This window comes from Rhinopithecus bieti, unplaced genomic scaffold (assembly GCF_001698545.2).
Source record: "Rhinopithecus bieti isolate Rb0 unplaced genomic scaffold, ASM169854v2 scaffold_4640, whole genome shotgun sequence".
Classification (NCBI taxonomy): Eukaryota; Metazoa; Chordata; class Mammalia; order Primates; family Cercopithecidae; genus Rhinopithecus; species Rhinopithecus bieti.
This window is the reverse complement of record NW_016804643.1, coordinates 2100555-2121810: the sequence shown is the minus strand read 5'-3', so window position 1 is coordinate 2121810 and position 21256 is coordinate 2100555.

Here is a 21256-nt window from a genome sequence, read left to right as displayed (position 1 = left end):
GTTAGCCAGGATGGTCTCGATCTCCTGACCTCGTGATCCGCCCGTCTCGGCCTCCCAAAGTGCTGGGATTACAGGCTTGAGCCACCACGCCCAGCCCCCAAAAAAGCAATCTTTTATACTGAACTCACTATAACCTATATTTAGGTCAATAGGTTTCAAAGCTCCAATTGTGTCCAGAATTGGCTCCTTCCGGTGGGTTGTTGGTCTTGCTGACTTCAAGAATGAAGCAGCAGACTCTCACAGTGAGTGTTACAGTTCTTAAAGATGGTGTGTCCAGAGTTTGTTCCTTCAGATGTTCAGATGTGTCTGGAGTGTCTTCCTTCTGGTGGGTTCATGGTCATGCTGACTTCAGGAGTGAAGCTGCAGACCTTCGCAGTGAGTGTTGCAGCTCTTACAGGTGGCGTGTCCGGAGTTGTTTGTTCCTCCTAGTGGGTTGGTGGTCTCGCTGACTTCAAGAATGAAGCCACAGACCCTGGCAGTGAGTGTTACAGCTTATAAAGGTAGTGTGGACCCAAAGAGTGAGCAGCAGCAAGATTTATTATGAAGAGCGAAAGAGCAATGCTTCCACAGCATGGAAGGGGACCCAAGTGGGTTGCCACTGTTGGCTCCAGTGGCCAGTTTTTATTCCCTTATTTGGCCCCGCCCATGTCCTGCTGATTGGTCCATTTTACAGAGCACTGATTGGTCCATTTTACAGAGTGCTGATTGTTCCATTTTAGAGTGCTGATTGGTGCATTCACAATCCTTTAGCTAGACACAAAGCGCTGATTGGTGCGTTTTTACAGAGTGCTGAATGGTGCATTTCCAATCCTTTAGCTAGTCACAGAGTGCTGATTGGTGTATTTTTACAGAGTGCTGATTGGTGCATTTACAATCCTCTAGCTAGACAGAAAAGTTCTCCAAGTCCCCACTCGACCCAGGAAGTCCAGCTGGCTTCACCTCTCATAATCATTTGGTGGTTACTGTCTAGAGGTCTCACTTGAAGATTTGAAAGTTCCACTAAAGCTTAGGGGGGAAAGTCATTGATATATTTATAGTTTAGGGGTGCAGGGTACAAGGAATCATATTAGCACATATTCCATGTGGATGGCATATTCTTAAGGATGACATGCTAGGACTTTCACATATGCTACTTCAAAAAGTTTGCATAATTCCCTGAAAGAAAGGTTTAATTATTTCAGATAAGGAAAATAAATAAAGTCATTGAAGCCTTGGTCTCTTCTTATATACAACATAATGACTGAATAGGAAGGCAGTGGCAAACCAATTGGAAAATGCCTAATTACACTTTTAAAGGTGACAAGTGAATATGTGACTATCCTAGAGGTTCCAGAGGGTTATACTATCTAATAATAATCTCTCTCATCATCTATTTTTGTAGCTATTCACCTTTCTGACCCTAACACATACTCTTGGTCTCAGGAAACTGAGTCCAATATCAGGTAGATGCATTTCAGCCTCCAGGAAAGCATGGAGGAGATCAAAATGAAAGTGTTGGCTGCCTTTTCTCCCTCACAAAGGAAAGAACTTTTTTTCTCTCTTTCTTGTGAGATGCTTGCTCTGTCGTCCAGGTTGGAGTGCAGTGGCACAATCTCGGCTCACTGAAACCTCCACCTCCTGAGTTCAAGGGATTCTCCTGACTCAGCCTCCTGAGTAGCTGAGATTACAGGTATGTGCCACCACACCTGAATAATCTTTATATTTTTAGTAGTGATGGGATTTTGCCATATTGGACAGGCTGGTCTCGAACTCCTGGCCTCAAGCAATCCACCAGCCTTGGCTTCCCAAAGTGCTGAGAATACAGGCGTGAGCCACTGCAGCTGGCCACAAAGAACATTTTCTCGGAGATAAATCCTGTCATCTGGTTGGAGCTCTTCTGACAAAGAACCCCTGGCGTACAGTTTTATGATAAAATAGTAGTGTTTTCCAAGTTACTAGATACCCAGACTCAGACACTTTATAAACTTGCAAACATTTTCTGTATGTGCTCCATAGGATTTCAGACCTTAGAAGTATTACTTAGTGCCTATATAAAACACCTTCTATTTTTGGTTCAATAAATAGTCATGTATTTCAGGGTAATCATCTCCTTGTTGCCAGAAATACAAATCTTAGGGAAGTAGATTTTGCAAAAATGGAACACTTTTCTTCCCACCACTATCCTTTAGTACTCAGTAATCCTGAGCACCAGGGGTATAACTGAGCAATTAACTTCTGACAATGGTATAAATTTAGGCTTGTTAAAACAAGGATTATTAATATTCCCTCAGGTTATCACCCTGGCCTAATTTACTGAACCATAAAGTACAATAAGACACAGACCTGTAATTTTGTGGTTCACATAAAATGCCCAAGGAAAGAGACAGAGAGGGGAAAAAAAAAAATGAAAAGAGAAAAGAAAGAAACCCACAAACACAGTGTAAGAGCCTAATAAAGTCAACTGTATTAATCATACATTAAATAGCTAAGACTTTGCCTTTTATTTTACAACCAATAACTGCAACAATAGTTAATGATTGTGATAACTCATTATAGGCCAAGATGACATTATATTCATAATAGACTGGTCATTAAAACTCCAGAAGCCTCACCTTTTGTCTATCTCTGGTTTTTTTTTTCTTTTCTTTTTTTTTAAGAAAGATGACCTTCTCTAGGCTTCTCTGATAGAAAAAAGTCCAAAAATGTTTAATTATATCATTGCAATTTAGTGTCCTTATCTCTCTTGGAGGTAGTGTTATGGATGAAAAACTGTGGTTCTCCTACATGAATCTTTTGAGATACCAGATAAATCTGACAAGTCCAGCAGAGTAACAGGAATGCATTAGGAAAAACATCAACTTTAGTGTTAGAGAGACTTGAGTTCAAAACTAAGTTTTGCCACTGACAAACTGTGAGACTGTAGCAAGTCTCTTCTGTGGACTTCACTTTCCTCATCCGTAAAATAACGACAGAAATGCCTACATCTTAGGGTTCGTATCTTTTACTCAGAGCATGACATATAGGTAGTCATTCATGGTAATACATTTAAATGATAAAATAAGTATATTAGGTAATTACATAAAGTATACTAGATATATCATACTTTAAATATGTTAAGTACCTGGCATGTAGCATGATCTGAATAAATGGTGGCTTCTATCTTTGTTATGTATCGATTACTCTAGTTTACTGTGTTGGATGGTCAGCAATGTTTTTGTGAAGCAAGGAATAAAAAGCAAACCTTTTTTAAAAGTGAGATCACATACACACACACACACACAGAGAGAGAGAGAGGGGGTGGGAGAGAGAGAGAGAACAGATCAGAATCCATCATTTTGGATGTATACTGCTATAAGCTAACTATTTAATTCATGGTTTTACCCCATTTACTTTTTTCCTGTTTTTTCCCCACTGCAAAGATCAGACTGTTAATACACTTAATGAGGCAAAGAAGCATAGCAGTATATCTGAGCAATTAAAGTCCCTTCATTTAGACAGTAATAAAACCCGCAATTGTCTCCTTTTGCCTGGAAGAACAACTTTATAGTTTACTGAATAAGTAAGATTTTGATCTAACTCTTCTCCTTAAACATCTCTGCATTTTCCTGTCCTCACCTAACTCTCCAAAAGGATTCTTTAAATGGAAAGAATCACAAATCAATATTATCAGAATATATCCAGGTTGAGTACTTTCTCCAGGCAAAGTGTTATTGTAACAACCCCAACGAAACAGACTTTTCTCAGTGATGCTCAAGTTTCCATTCTTCATCAAAGGTTGCTTTTTACTCCTCTCCTAAGTATAAAATAAACACGGTAGCATCCTAGGATAGCCATGTTTTCTCTCTATTCTACATGTTGTATTATTTCCTGGCAGTCAAGTCATCTCCCTTACCAGAGTCTTATACTAGCAAATCCTTACCTTTACTAAACATATTCTGCTTGGCAAATGTGACCATAAGAGTTTGAAGAACATGAATACGGCTTTTAAAAATTTTTTGAACTTTACCATTGACTTGCCCTGGGCAAATATCTTTTGGAGACACATGTACAGTTCTACATTCTCTGACTTAAAGAGGATCTGAAAAAACTGCAAAGGAGGCTCTGAAGAGTGTCATAAATTGATTAAAAGTTTAGAGATAAAGTTAATGAAGCTTTAATTCTGCTTCCAATTAAATAGGCTGAAAGACTGATTTTGCAGACTGAGTAAGGAATGTTTCAGAAAATGGTGACATATTTCTTGTGCTCTCTAAGCACATTATAAAAGGAAACACGTTTAAATAGCAGAATAAAGGATTTGGTAAAAGTTGTTAAATGATGGCATGCATTTCTGTAAGGATGGTATCTGAAGTTACTTTTAAGTGGACTAGGTTCTTATCTGTCTGGGAGATTTAAGTAGATGTGTGTAGCCTATTACCTTCTCATGTCACTTTTTAGTCCCCTGAATCCAGTATTAACTAGTGTGGAGAAGAATAAGAACAAGAAAAAGATGGGGAAAAAAACAGGGGAAGAAAAAAAAAGAAAAGATGGAGGATCAGGAAAAAGAGGAGAAACAGAACCTAGGTTTCTCTACATTAAAAAAAAGAAAATGCCTGCTGCTTCCTGTGACCAGATGAAAGAGATAGCACACCACATGCAGACACTGAACTCTCTCTCTCATCTACTTGCCAAAGTCATACTGTCATCAGTGAACAAGGCATCTTAGACATCCTAACTCACTCCATTTATAGTAAATGCTTCAGGTTTCTGAAAGAGGAAGCAACCTGACTCACTGTGATATAAAACACTATACACTAACAAGAAAATAAAACTCACCATCACTCCTCAGGTGATAAGAGCTTATGGCACTGAAAATTATATGAACATTAAAAAGAAACACACACACACAAAGAGCATATTTACACATTCATCTATTAATATCAATTCTGAACAGAGTATATGCCTTTAGAAAGCAGAAATGCCTGAAATTACCAATCAAATAGTAACATCATTGAAACTTCTCTCCCCTGCTAAAGACAAACAAACAATTCAATACCAGCTTCATAATGACCACATATTTTCAGCCACAGCAGGTTGCTGCCTAGTCCCTGAAGGAAAATGACAAATGAATGCTGTTTCATATTTTGCTTGAACAGTTTTTTCTTTCAGAGAACTATTTGCAATACAATAATGAGAAGAGCATAGCTGCAGAGAGTAGCATTTTGTAAGGATGACTACCTTTCTAGGACACATCATCTGATACACACTTTGTTTATCCAGAGTGAACTTAGTGGTTAAAATGATTAATTGAACCCATTTTGTGTTACTCATACTAGCTCTTGCAAAGGAGGTGATTGCTATTTTTTCTTAGTGACTCATAGAAAGACGCTAGCAGTTCACTGGCAATAAAAAAATGACATTTCTAAATTTAGCAGTTCATAAATTTTAAAAGATGCCAGCCACATCCAGCCCCCTTCCCCCATGCTCCTCTCCCAGTCCCTGCTCAAATGTGCAAAAGACTTAAATGTGCATGGAGACAAGACAGAGACTTCCTCAGGGCACATCTATCTCTTCCTCCCTCAGTACCTACCAACACCACTGTGCACTCAGATAGGAGCAATGTGTATATTTCCCAAATGATAGCTTTTATTATCCCATTAAGATGCTAAATGTGTCCGGTAAAAATACATGCAGAATATGTGAATGTTTCCAAAGGAACCCAATTCAATGAATTATTTTCAAGGGGCACTGTGGAAACTAGCAAATTTCTTCCTGTCCTCCTATGTTATCTATTCTGTGACAAGCAATATGCAATAAATCACCAGCCTTAGGAAAGAAAAAAATTTTGCCTCTATCATTTTCTGTGGTTTACATAAGGCACTTACCAAATGTATCATGCCCTGCTTATGTCTTTTTGCCATTGTTCTGAGACGTCAGGGCTACAATTGATCTCCAGAAATTGCACTGACATATGACTCACACAGGTAGCCTGCAACAAAGGATACAAGAGAATTAGACTTGATGAACTAAAAATCCACATGGCTAAAAAGAGATTACTGAGCAAAGTGACACGCAAGTATTGTTTTGTAAGATAGTTGGCTAATTTTAATCCCTTCCTCTCACAACTTCCTCACTACAGAGATCTTCTCATCAGTGAATGAAGGAACCAATGGAATTGTTTTCCAGCTACTTACAATGACTGTCTAAAAATGGTAACTTGGTAATAACTTTTTTGCCTCTATTCCATTTTCTTCACATCTCCCATTAAAATACACCCTGCTTCAGGTCAACAACAAGGACAAAACTGTCATTTAAGAGTAAATGTATTCAGCAAGTATGAGATTATCATATCAAAAGCCCAAAATTAAAAAGGAAACTCTTTACAAAATACTAGCTTCTCAGTGGCAAAGCTGAGTAGTAGAAATATTCAAATTACGGGAAGCAGGAAGTTTTATTTAAAGTAGGGGATGAATGTTTTCTGACTGTAGAGAACTATAGACGTTTCCAAAAACCCTTCCCCACTCATATTTTCTTTCCTTCTCTATATCTAGTATCATGCTTCTACTATTTTTTAAACTTACTTACTTGTGACCCCTCCCCAAAATGCTTTTTGTTGATGCAACTTTTGAAATAAAGCCAGCAGGAGTGGCCATTTATGCCTAGTGTTCCATTATTGGAACACTAAGCATGTGGGAGTTATTTATATCCTACTGCTCAAGGTCATCACCAAGGTCCGATTGCAAAAATTCAAAGAATTGCAACCTCAGGCATACATGGATTAACTTTCAGAGGTAATAATTATATTCATTTCACTGATACACAATTTTGACAAGATTTCGTGAACAAATAAATACATAATTCTTTCTAAAGAGATCTAGCATTGTGGTAGAAAAAAAAATATGTTTGATACAAGTGACTAGGCTAAGCAAAACTTTCATCTCTCTTTAATATACCATATACTTGCATTAATAGAATTTGTCCTAAAAATGGTTTCTCAATTAGTCTCTCTTTTTGTTTTGCCCACTGTGCTTGCTATTTGTATTACACAAATAGAATGCTGTATATTTGGAAGCAATTGAACTAAACAATTAATTCCTGACTTAGAGTATCTGTGATAAGACATTCCGAAGACCCAGGGTATGACACATTATGCCTAGTAACTGACTCAGTTAAGTATCTCTCTGGAAAGCATGTAAACTTCACTGAATCTATTGAACATGTTTGCCTATACATTAGTAAGACATCTGGAAAACTACATATGCAATAACATAAAGGCATCTTAGTCCAGTGTACCCACTGATTTAAGAAAATAAAGTAATCAGCTTTCCAACTGGGTTCAAGATAATGGTCACTCTTTGATTGGAAAGCAATGAGGTCAGATTCTATTTCTACAAAATCTCAGGTGGTTTCTAGGCTGCCCTCTGAAGATCTAGTAAGGATAAACAGTGCTTCCAAGTATGTTTAAAGATAGGATGCAGAGAAGGACATGTCCAAAACACATCTTTAAGATGATAATTTTGCTGAAGTTTGCTACTGAATTTATGACAATAACTAAAATTGGTACTACCTCTTTCTACTCCCATTTCCTTGGTCTTAAAACATGGGGAAAAAAAAGCAATATCTCTCAGAATTTTCAGTGTTGGTCTTGCATCTCAAGATGTACACAGCTATGCTTTCCTAAAAGATGGATTTTAGCTATTACAAATCATTTATAATATACGAATGATGGCTTGGGTTACTTTACAATTGGTTCGCCCACCCCTGATCTCAAAGTAATTTGCAAAATAATGGGTTGGATGCTAGGAGTGCAGTGATTGTGAAATTCTGGGGGTTTTTGTTTGTTTGTTTTTGAAATTCTGGGTTTTTTGTTTGTTTGCTTGCTTGCTTGTTTGTTTCTGTTTATGGTGGTTCCTGCTGTGAAATAGTAATTTGGCTTTTCACTAACCAGTAACAAAAATCCTTCCTACTTCCCTCCCTTTCATGCTCCCCAAGGGAAAAAATTATTGGCTGGATGCTGAAGATATCCAGAATTGTTAGCAAAACAGTCATATGGTCTTTTTGTCAATATAGGACTTTAACGTGAGGTTACATTTGTATTTAAGAGATCTGTGTGAAGATGGTAATCCATCAGCTATGTGTGTGTGAACTGTGGGGAGGAAGCACTGACTGACTCAGGTCTCAGGTGTTGATGAACAGCCAATGTCACAGGAAACAATGATATGACCAACTGGCCCACACTGATTAAGTTGGGCTATTTTCATAGCTAACTTTAGTAAATTCAGGGCAGCAGAAAAACTAAGCTGTCAGTCCAATTCTACCCCTCTGTCCCCAGATACCACACTTGGATCCAGAATTCTAAGAAAAGCAGATGCTCACTCTGCCCCTTACACAAAGTCACTATTTACTGGCATCAGTGCAATTTAGCTAGGCTACTTCAACCCCTTTGGACTCAAAGCTTTCAAAATAACCAGGGAAATAGACATGGCTTGTCATGACCAAACTCCTCAATAAATCAACAGGCAAAATGCTTTCCACCTAAACAGATGTTGCAAAGCAAACGTGTGAAACTAATGTAATTTTGTTTTCCCTTTTTTACTGCCTATCGTGGATCCTCCTCTGTCACAGAAATTCTACACCTGCACAGTGCAAAAAATGAGGCCTTTGATCTACTATAGTTATAATGTGCATCACAGAATTTTCTTCCTCTTGAATAAGTTACAGCCATTTCTTCTTGAAAAATGTGAAATCTGAGATAATTAAAAAGAAGCTCAAGGAGCTATCTAAACCCTAATCTCTTTCCTTTATAAGAAATGGGACCAACCAACCTCTCATTAAATTAACTATAAAGAAGAAAAAAAGGATGAAAGCTCACAATACTGAAAAATACGACTTCAGTCAACCTTATGCCAGTATCTGGGCAGCTGGAATGGGAATTTAGTTCACAGCATATTTCTGCTTTGCATTGTGAAAGAGATTACTTGGTAGACTTAGGAAAGCAGGGAAATAATATTGCCTTTTATTAATAAAAAATGAAGCTGGAAGAGATTTTAGAAATAATTTAGAGCAACATCTCACCCTTCTGATAAGCAAAGTGGGACAGAGAGCAGTTAATGATCTGCCAATGGCAAACATTTACTTAGAAACAGAGCTAAAACTGGTAAGCAAAGCTTGAAAAAGCAAGGGCTCTGGAGTCAGAGGAACTGTCTTTGAATGCCAGCTCTGACTTAAGAAAAGTTACTTAAACTCAAGCGTAAATTCTCCAACAGTAAAACAGAATTATTAACACCTATAGTTGAAACTTAAAGAGTTACAGGATAAAATTGAATAATGGAGCGCTCCATGGAAGACATAATAAAACAAACAAACTTGCCTTCTTCAAATTACAATCTGAAAAATATGGATCAGAACTGAACAATAGTGAAGTTATTTCTGTACTCAGACCCTGTGATAATTATCAACAACATCTAAAGAATGAGAACACTTCCTTGGTTTAAGGTTGGTCAGTCCAAAGACATGGAAAAATAAGACACCTAGGCAATTATCAGCAATGATCATTCATGAATTGCCCAGGATAAGAGGAACTTCGTTAGGCTGACCTGAAGATTTGATTCCCTGCACAAATAAGCAAGTGTAAAAATGGACATGGTTGCTTGAAGCATTGAGCATTTAAGTCTTAAACCTATTTCTTTTCTAGTGTGTAACAAACAAATCTTTGCTGATGTGGCTTCCCATAGTAGTTTGAGTACTGAGAAAAATAGCTCAGTAAATTAAATTATTTCTATATGATTTTCATGAGAACTTTATTAGCATGAGATAGCATCTCTGAATCTGATCAAATTGGGAAACCTGATGAAACTTTATAAGCCTGCATGAATGAAAGGCAAACCCTGACTATGAAGACATAACAATAAAGATCAACCTATGTGTCTCCATAGCCAGCTAGGTTTTCCTAGATTATTCCATTCTGCATTTTAATATATCATATAGCTTTTCTATTTGTAACTTCTCTAATAACCACTTCACAAAACTTTTCAAATGACTTAGCATATATTATATTTAAAGCATACAGGGCAAAATCTTACCATATAATGTCTCAATAAATGTTCTTTTCTTTCTTATTTTTAATCCAATGCATTTTCTTCCCCAAGGAAGTAAAGCAGAGGCTAGCTGTGGGGAAGAGGAAGAGTTCCCTAGAGGAGGTAATAATTTAAATTTTGTAATAAAGAGCAAGAAATACGTTTGGAGCAGGAGAAGGAAGAGGATAAGGGAGTAATAAGGAATAATATGAACAAAGAGCTGACAGTGAGAAAGAGTACAGGGCACTAAGGGAAATTAAAATTATTCACGGTATTTTGGAAGTTGGGAATTTATCTAGAGAGAACAGTCAGCCATTACAGGGTTTTGAAGTAGGACAGTTAATGAAGTGAGTTTTTATTTTAGAATGAATCCTCTGGCTGTAGCCTAGATGCTTAAATAGAGAGAAGTAGGATAGAAGCTTGAGACAAAGGGTCTAATTAGTAGTTTCTTTTATAACCAAAATAGGAGATTATGAATTAAGGGTATGCCAATGCATATAGAGAAATACGGACTGATTTAATAAATGTTCAGTTGGTAAAATTTCTACCATTTTGTTGGTTTTTGTTTAAAACTGCAGACAAGATGACCTCCAGGATTATGGTTCTTGCAATTGATGGGATGCTTTTGCCCTTCTCTGTTGTAGGGAGCAGAACAGAAAGAGTAGAAGTAGAAAAAGAGTATAGATAATAGGCCAGCATGAAGTGTTTTGTGTTGGAGAGTCCTGTAGATCAATAGGTTTTTGGATTCATGAGGAGAAATTTCTAAGCTTAAGATAAAGGTTTTTAGTTATTGGGAAATAGTAGCATGGCAAACAAGAAAGATATTTAGTACCTGAGTCAATGAGCCCGAATGATCAAACCTCTTCTTCATCTTTTGGATTTTCCAAAACTGCATATTTTAAAAGTGACATCTCTAAGATAATAGAAAATGGTGTAAAAATGTGAAGTGTTTTTGAAGTGTCATAGGCAAAATACACAACATCATCAGTATAATAATCTAGTTCTGATGGTAAGAAAGTCTGCTTAAATCCATGTGAGACAAGAAATAATTTAAGATTACAAATGGCATGTGTATTCGGCAGAATAATTCCCACCCCCAAAATTCCACTTTCTAATCCCTGGAATCTGTGAATATATTACAAGACAAAAGGGACTTTGCAGTTGTAATTAAGGTTAAGGACCTTGAAATGGGGATATTTTCCTAAACAATCCAGGCTGGCCCAGTATAATGACATGACTTCTTAAAAGTTGAGAACATTTTTTGTGTGTATTCAGAGAAACAGATGTTATGGCAACTAAAGCAGGGTTGGTGGGATGGGACATTAAATCTCAATCCACTGTTGTTGGCTTTGAAAATGGAAGAAGGGAGCCATGAACCAAGGAATGTGAGTCCTCTTTGGAAGGTGGAAAAGAATAAGGACATTGAGATTTTCCTAGTGCCTCCAGAAAGGAAGACAGCCTAGATGACATGTTGATTTTAGCCCAATGAAACCCATTTCAAATTTCTGAACTAAAGAAATGTGAGATAAAAATGTGTGTTGTTTAAGCCACTAAATTTTATGGTAATAGTTTTATACTATCAATAGAAAATCAATAGAGCATGATATAGAGGTGATGTTATAAAGTAAAGAGTGTGTTAGATTGTAGGTTACAAAATCTACTTTGGAACATTCCTTCCTTCATTTATCTGACAAAGTCATATTTACCAAACAAAATGTGATTCAGGCACCAACCACTCTATAAAGTAGTCCCTGACCCTTGCAAAAAGTACAATTAGTTACATATCTATTCTACTTTTGTTGTTTGAATATATTTTACATTGTACATATTTGAGATTCTACCTGCCTGTTTTCACATTTGGGATTCATCCTGCAAGTGTAGGTACTTAAAAAATTGTTTGCAATATCCTAATGGGTTAGAAAACTATCTGTTATATAGCACATGCCTGATAAATGCTTTAGAATTGAACTACTTATAAATTGCGTGAACTTGAGCAAGTCACTTAATCTCTTCAAACCTCTATTTTCTCATCTGTAAATAACAAAATTGATATTCATAGCTGCTCAGGAGATCAAATGAGATAATATACCTGAAGGGATTAGTGAAAAGGAAAGCACTATACACAATTCATTATTTAAAGTATCTGTAAAACTCTTAGCACTGATAAATTTAGATCAGGTATTTATATCACTGCTAATAAAGACCTCAGAAGGATTCTTCCTACCCTGTGTAACAGTACCAAAGAAATAAAATTTATCTAATAGTGGGACTTTTAAAAACACAACATAAGAAAATGTTGAGAACTAATAATACTTTTCAGCAGTACATTATTTTCATGCATAAAAATCTGGACCCAGTGGAAAAAAATAATAATTCTAAAGGGCTTTGCTGTACAAAGTTAATTTTCCAGAGACAACTTGAGGAGGAAAATATCCCCAATGGCATGGAAAGAAGCTGTAATAAGAGTAAATGATCTGGTGCAGATAATTGCAAAGATCAATGAAGAACAGGAAACACTTTGCTAACTATTAATTTAGACACTATTGTCAACGTTGGTTCACATAACATTAAGTTTCATCTATTATTCAGGAAATTAGCTATTCTTTTTTAAAGTCCTCTTTTCACCATTTCGTGTCAATGGATGACAGAACAGAGAATTTTCAAGTACATTATTGAGAAAAACTTTGAATGTTTTGACCATTGTACTTTTTTAGTAAAGATTATATTCTATGTATTATCCTCAAGTGCCATGGTCATCCAATCACCTAGGGTAGATTCATTTTTGTTCTTGCTTTCTATCACATGTACAAAGCCACTTATCTCAAAATAACTAACCTTTCATTCTTTTACTTTTTACTTTTCGTGAAGCATATTTCCATTAGTAGGAATGTTTTCATGTTATTGTTATCTCCTGACTATAAAAATGAAATAATGTGCCAGTGGATCAAAGTTTTCACTCTGCACATAAAAGTTAATGGTTTTTAAAACTCCATGCGCTTCAATCAGATAGTTTTGTAGCTAACATTAAGTTGGCTTTTGGATGGTTGACTTAGAAAGTTGGCTACCCAATGTGATCAAGTATAAAAAACCTAAAGGGTTTGGGGGAGTAATTCTTATTCACTCAATAGACTACAAATGAAGAAATGCATAATGCATACAAAAAAGTTTACTCTTTTTCTACTAAATGTAGAAATGAAAAACTAGAAAGTATTTTTTCTTTCACAGTGGCTATTTGTTTTATAAAATACATTATTAGTTTGAAAATGTTACAGGGATGAATATAAACATGAAAAAGGGGTATTTTAAAATTTTCAGAGACACTAAAATGAATATGCTAATCTAACAAATTTCTAAACAGTGTAATTTGGGATTTTTGTGGCTTCTGTCTATTCAGCAAGAGCTTATACTTTATATTGGTTTTCTTTCAATGACCTTGATGAATATTTTTCAATCTCCTTAAATGAGTTTATGAAAAACTATACAGTCTGTTTCCATACTCTTTAATGTATAATAGAAGTCAGGCCATTAGAACTTTATTCCTCATAGAACTTGGAACTAACTTTTTCTTCATAACCAAAGGAAAAATCATAGGTAAAGGCAAATAAATGACTTGTAGTAAGACAGTAAAGGATAGATACGCTAACACTCAACATTAACCTATAGAATAAATCTGACTAGCATGAATGACAACTTTAACAAAATTGACTTCGGAAGGACTGTGAGGTTTCATGATTCTGATAACGAACCTAAATGACTGAGAAAAAGTGCAGAGAAATTACAGCAGAGACTAAAAGGAAAGTAAGGATCATTATATGGCGAATACAGGTCTTGGTGGATTTCAGCTTCTTTAATGTATACACATAAATACAAAAAGACCTGTAACCTTACATATGAGTTCCCTTCTCCTCTTCCTCTTCTTCCTCCTCCTCCTCCTCCATTTTTCTCCTCCTCCTCCTTTTCCTTCTCTCCTCCTCCTCCTCCTTCTTCTCCTTCCTCTTTCTTCTTCTTACTTATTCTTCATGGCATGCTGGTACCTAATAGAAGAAGAACATCATAAAATTGTTTGACTCCTCAGTCAAATTTCATTTTTAGTATTTTTTTTCCATATGGGGTTGAACAAGATAGGCTTTGATATTACTAAATTCATGGGCAATTATTCTTTAAAGTCTGTTAAAAAAAGTAAGGCAAAAGTGCAACAAGGAAACGATGTTAAAATTATTTTTTCCTTTTAAATCACTTGTGCTGCTAGGGATGCTCTAGGAATCACAATTAAATACTAGTACTAGTAGTATTATTGAACAAAACATGAACATTTTCTAATTTTTATTTTGTATATTTGGATATTTATAGATGTTTGACCTATTATTAAAATACCCTTGATTTATAAACAAAATTTAACATGATGAAACATAAAAGAACTAAGTTTCTGTTGAAATTTGCTGCTAGAATAGATGAGGACAGGACCTAGAGATAAATTACCAACAATGAAGAAAAGGGGAAGATAGGAGTCTCCACAAAAAAGAATGGATGAGCCAAAGTGAAGAGCACTGTGTGAAAACTGAACTAGAGCCTCATAAAACATCCTAAAAGCAGATGAGTTGTTGAGACTTGAGGGAGAGAAACGCAGAGGAGGACTAGAAGGTACACAGAAGATAAAACATTTTTTATTGATTAATAAAAAAACATATTAATCAATAGTTTTATGGTTACATGAAATAAAAATGAGCTAGAGATTCTGGTGGGCGTCAACAGCAATTGCTATATGGAGCCAAATACAAGATGCAGTGTAAATTAACTAGCCTAATTCCAAGATAGGAATGGGCCTTGATGTGTTCCATTTTAGTAAAGGGTTCATTTTCCTGGTCTATTTCATCTGAGCATCTGTTTTTGTTCTGCATTTGTCACCTAGATCCTCCCAGTATAGATTAACAATACCAGAAAGGGATCTTTTCTTTCATACTTTACAATCACATTAGAAAGACTTCGTTGAGAGTGTTTGAAATTACATTTTGAAAGGAGTGATAAGAAGCTCACCAGACAATATGCAGTGAGCTAAGGTCTCTGAAGCAAAAATGCATCACTAGCTAAGTAACATCCTAGAGAAAACTCTGGACATTGTTCCACAGGAGGCTGCAGGTAGATCTGGGGCACACTAAGGGTAGGGGTATAACTTTTAAGGACAAATTTCAGTTTTGTAGCCAAGTATGTGTAGACACATACATATAACCTATATGTGTAGACACATATATATATAATGAGAAGCTGAAAATATTTAAACAGTTAAATTCAGGTGTTAATTTTAATCCCTTGCCAATACAGGATAACAAAATCATCTCTGTCATTGCTCCATTTAAATCATTTTTCATCATCATAGTTTTGCACTATTCATGAACGTGCTTCAATGATCCATGTGGTTCCAGTTTGTATTTCAATCACCACTTCCTTATTATCACAGTTTTTATACATAATTTTTGGTGTCTCTGTCATCATTTTGCCCACGTTTACATTTTCACTTAATTGACTGCAGATCTGAAACATTAGCTACTGTTATTCTTAGTTTTCTACTACCCAGACCTAGGCAGCACCAGTGTTCAAGAAAGTGTGTATTCTTCAAAATTATTCTCTGCAAATGCCAGCTAATATTTCCCAGAAATGACTGTATCCTTACCTTTGGAAACACACTGTGTTTTCCTTGAAATAATAGGGGGGAATTTGTAAATCACACTGGTCTTTGGCAAATAAAAACCAGCTATCTGATTGAGTGCAATTCAAAACATTAAAAAAAAAAGTTTCTCTACAGGGCAGCCATTATTAATTCCCTGTTATTTACTGTTTTGTAGTATAAAGCCTTTCCATATCCTTAGTAAAGCAGGTAGTTTTACATAACAATGACGACTATGGGCACTGGAATTAGCAAGCCCCGGGTTTGAACCTTGGCTTTGCTACTTACTAGCTGTGTGGTACTAGGTAGGTTTTGTAATCTCATTAAACTCATCCTGTTAATTGAAATAATTTATGAACAATCATATGTAAAGCTCTTACCACAGGATTTGCTATCAACTAAGTCCTGATGGCATTTGTCGTTTTCTATTGGCAGAAAACCTCCATCCATTATGTAAATACTACATAAACATAGAAAGTTATTAGCAACTTATAAAATTAGTGAAATAGTAGTATTATATAACCATTGGTCTATAATGAAACTCAAATTTGAAGTAAAGTATAATCCTCATTGGTATGCATTTACATAAAATCTGAATTAACATAAACTATGTAAAAGCCCACTATAAGTGACCTTACCCCAGTGAAGAAGGTATAATAAGAGAATATTAACTGGGATAAGCCAGAGGTATCTAGAGGAATACTAATCACTATCTATGTAATACATGTCTTAGAGAAAACTTGGGCCTCTCTTCACAGAGACAGCGGGTACTTTTTAGCCACGTCAGTGTGTATCTATTTCTACAGCTTACAGATGTGAGTTGTATTATGATCTACATAAACTGTGAACTATTGATTTTAGGAATCCTTTGGAAATTTTTAGAAAGAGGAGAGTACTTAGCACACTGACCCAAACATCTCTCCTGAGAAAAGTGACAGGATCCACCATAAAATAGGGGTTGACATGCTTCTATAAGCAGAACCTTTCAAGTTGGCTTTTCCTGGTCGGTGCTATGCAGTTACACAGATATAAGGTTAGCATGGATTTTCTTTCATTATTAGAATAGTTTACTCATATCATACAGCAAAGGTTTCTATTCTGCAAAACAGAGCCCTACATCCTTAGATATCTCAAGATACACAGACAGAGATAAATGTTAGTATTTTCATAAATAAAATTGTTCTTTTGCAATCATGAATACATCAATTCCTTTTGATTTTTTTCTGAATTTCAAAATCAAAGATTAAGTCATTATTTAAAACTCTCAAAACTCTGAATTATAGCTGTTAAAATTATGGGGTAAAAAATTACAAAGCTTTAAAAGTGACTGTTATTTTAATTTTATCATGATGTTAAGAAAGCAATTTTAAATGATAGTAAACTTTGTCACTTTCCACTCAGGAGAATGAGGAAATATACATACACAAGCACGCACGCGTGCACACACACACACCAAGTATATACATCCATAGTATACATTTGGCAATATGTATGTGTTTTTGTGTGTTTGAGTATATGTTTGAAGTATTAAAACCATGAAAGGGTGGGTAAGGAGATGAAATTATTTACCGACATTTTCCTTCACTGTAAGCTCAAGCCAATGTCTGGGATTAAGATAAACTTTCAAGTGCAATTAAGTAAGTTCATAATAGTATTGTTTTGTTTTCACAATATCTAGAACCTCTTAGGATATAAAAAAATTAAAAATCTTTTGGTTACAAACCTTGGTTTCAGAAATATTGCAATATTATCTGGTTTTATTAATTTGTTCTCTGGTTTACAAACTTTTAATGAATGGTTATTAGGTTCTCAAATTTGTGCTAGGAATAGATAGAGAAATGTAAGATAAAAGACCTCCATCAGCTAGGTTTCAGTCTTATGAGGTAAACAGAAGTAAGAAAGGGTCACCACAGATTACAATAAGTGCCCAAATAAAAGTATGTGGATAGTGATGGGAGACAGAGAAATGGTTACTTTCCCATACTGGGCATTATGGAAGGCTTGAAGCTGAGTTGAAGAATGAGCAGAAGTAAGTGGCAAAGAGAAATAGAAAAGGGTTCTTCAAGCAGAGAAAAAAGCAAGTGGGAAGTAGCAAAAAGTACTTGGCATTTAGAAAGTAACCAAGAATTCAATATAGTGGAAAGAGGGAACATACGGGAAAGTCCTGAGAAACAAGACTGTGGAAATACGAGAAATGTTTTCAAATGTTTCACAAACTTCTCTTCCTAGGACAGAACAAGAGCACAGTTCTCCAAGCACTGAGAAGCATCTTATGTGAGGCAGCATAGCTTAATAATTTATGAGTACGGGCTCCAGAATCAAATAACCTTGATTGCAGTCTTGGTTCTGTCACCTACTAGCTAAACTGTCTTGAGTAAATGCTTTTAACTCATTGTGTCTCACAAAATCATCTATAAAGTGAAGATTAACATAGCACCTACCTCCTGGTTTGTTGAAGATTAAAAACAGCTAACACATACAAAGCGTTTAAAAGAGTGTCTGGGACATAATAAACTGTCTTCCTACTTTTATAAAGAGAACAAAGGATACAGAGTTCACAGGAGGCAGGCTTGTTTCATCCAACTATGTTATGAGAAACAATTTTGTGGAGTCAAAATAGAAAGTGGGGCCTTTTGACATATTGATAAGGGAATGAAAAAGAACTCTGCTCAGAGGGAGGAGAACAATTAAAGCACCATTCATTGTAGAGGGTATAAATCTCTATTCCAAACCATAAGGACTGAGAATCTTTGCTGCCACTATTAATTAGAGACTCTAAGATAGAAATATTCATATATTTTAACACACACATTTAACACAGATTCTCTAATACTGCAAGTCAATTCTGTCAGTAACTCCCAGAGTTAGTGCAGATCCTACAGATCAAGGGCATAGTCCCCAACAAGACTGCTCTCATTTTAGATGCCAGAAGAAGAGGTCTAGGAGGGTCTTGAAGGTCCTCTCTCCATGGAATCAGGACCATGTCACCCTCCCAGCACACTGATGTGTCCCCAATCAAGAAGCTCATCAGAGCCCCAGTGTCCAGAGTTTTTATTGGAGTCTTGCTATGCAGTGCAATTCATTGGATCATTGGCCACAGGATTTAACTCTATCTCCAACTTATCTCTCTTGCCCAGAGGTTGAACTGATATCATCTGGTTCAAAGCACCAACCTTCTAATTACATGGTTGGTTTTTCTGGCATAGCCTGCCTTCATCCTGACCCACCTTGTTAACATAAACTATCTTAAAAACCCACTATAAGTGACCTTATAAGCATAAACCCAGAGACTATCATGAACAACACAAATACTCCTATCCATTAAGAAATGTCTGTGGTTTAGAAGTTCTATCCCAGGAATCTGGGACAAAGACCAGAAAATTTTCTATTATTATACAATACACATACACACGTGCACATATGTAAATATATGTATACACACATGCACATATACATATTTAAGTGTCAAGTAGCTAAATAATAGATATTTTATATATACTGTTGGAGATACTGAAAGAATAATAAATAACCTCTAAACTTATGAAACTTAGAGTTTGATTAATGAGCTGGAGGTGGATAGAATTGTACCACAATATTTAGTAATGTCAGAATCCAGGAGGAAAAGACAAGCAAAATGGAAAAGACCAAGAGAAATCTATCACATGCCCACAAATAAAAAACATTTTCTCTAACACCAATCTCATCACTTTCACTCTTTCTCTGGCACACTTAGGCATAAAAGAGAATGAGGTCAGAATTCCATTTACTCAGTAGGTTTGCTGTCTTTAACTTAGCTTCTTTTTATAAGATCAGTAAAATTATAACGATTTAAAACATAAAATTTTGGTTCACTTGGAAGCTTTTATTAAGATATAATTAATAGGAGAAATTTTACAAGACATTTGAAAAGAATTGAACTATTGCCTAATTATTATACTAAGAAATTCTTTTATAGAAAGAGACTTGGGCGTCCAAATCATTTAGGAAACTAAAAAATACCATTTTAAATGAATTGTTGTGGTATTTCTGTATTGAAGCTCTCCAAAAAATGTATAAACTGAAAACTATAAGCCTAAAATGAATATCTAAAACCCATTAGCACATTGTTCCTTGCTAATTGTACAATTTTGTATACAGTGAAAATTTAGAATAGCTTAAGGTTTTCATGACACAAGCCATTTTGAATTTGAAATTTTGTTTAATTGCATTGCACTCTTAATTTATTGGTTAGTACTATGTTAACAGTCATTTAACTTTCAACTTTCTTTTTTCTAAATTTCTTTTATTTTTAACTCCCCAAGAATCTTTAAAACAAATGGTAGTGCATAGGCAAGGCACTCCAGCTCTACTTGTCTAACCCCAGATGAAAAAAGACATTAAGTGAATAAAATAATCATTAAAGCCTCTTTTACAGTTGGCTGAGGGATTGTTATGATTGGGATGGGAGGGACATTAACTTGCACATTACTCAAAGCAAAGTATAATGATATATTTTACAAGTTAAAGAGGCTTTGCATTGTAAAAGATAATTTTCAACAATATAGAGAAAAGAGCTGAGAAATTTCAGAATATCTTTCTATCTAAGTATGCTCAATTTAAGCGGAAAGATTCAAAACCTCACTAATCTATTTTTTTCTGTTCTAAGAATATCCAGTTTCCCAAAGGTGATTATGCATCCCCCTCACAGTTTCCCTTTTCACTAATGTCACCTAAATATTCTGCTCTATCCTATTCAGGAAACCAAAGTTCAGAGACATAAACAAAAAAGAAAAAAACCCACAAAACTTCTTCAAGTCGTAGGTCTAGCAATAAGGTAAGCGGGGAATTTAACTCATATTTTCTGACACTAAAACTATTGTTCATTCTCCTGCACTAAGCTTCTACCCTAATTTATACACAATGGACTTTACCTAAGGTTAATATAATTTTGCAATCACTAGACAATTGGGATCATCTTCCTCTATCTCTGAAGGTTGGTTCTATTTGGATTATGCTGTGGTTGAGAGGTTTTATTACAGCTACCATGTATTTACCCTAGCCTGAAACAATGCAAGCAATTTTAATGGAGTGCCTATTATATGCAAATCGCTGTCCAAGTATTGGTGGAGAGGACATATGTATATAAATAAAATCATCATCAAAGGATCTCTTTGTTCATACTTTAGAGAATAATATAATATTGTGGATGCAATCTTACCTTCAGATATTGCATTGAAATATTGTCAGTGGCACAGCATCTATCCAATAACTGGCTTAACTTCCCCTAAAAGCTATGCTTTAGTTAAGCAAATATTTATTGAGTGCCAACCACGGACTCGGTATTTGAGGCACAATAATGAACAAGGCATGCAATGAAGGTCTTGTCCTTATCAAGTTTACACTGTAGAGGAAGACGGGATGAGTGTATACAAGAGAACAGAAAAGTGAACAAAAGAATGATAAGAAAGGTAAGGAAAATTTTAAAGAATGAAGGGATAGAGATTGAATGGGGAGGTTATTTTGAATTATATAATAATTCAATTAGATGAATTTTTTTTTCTTTTTTTTTTTTTTTTTTTTTTTT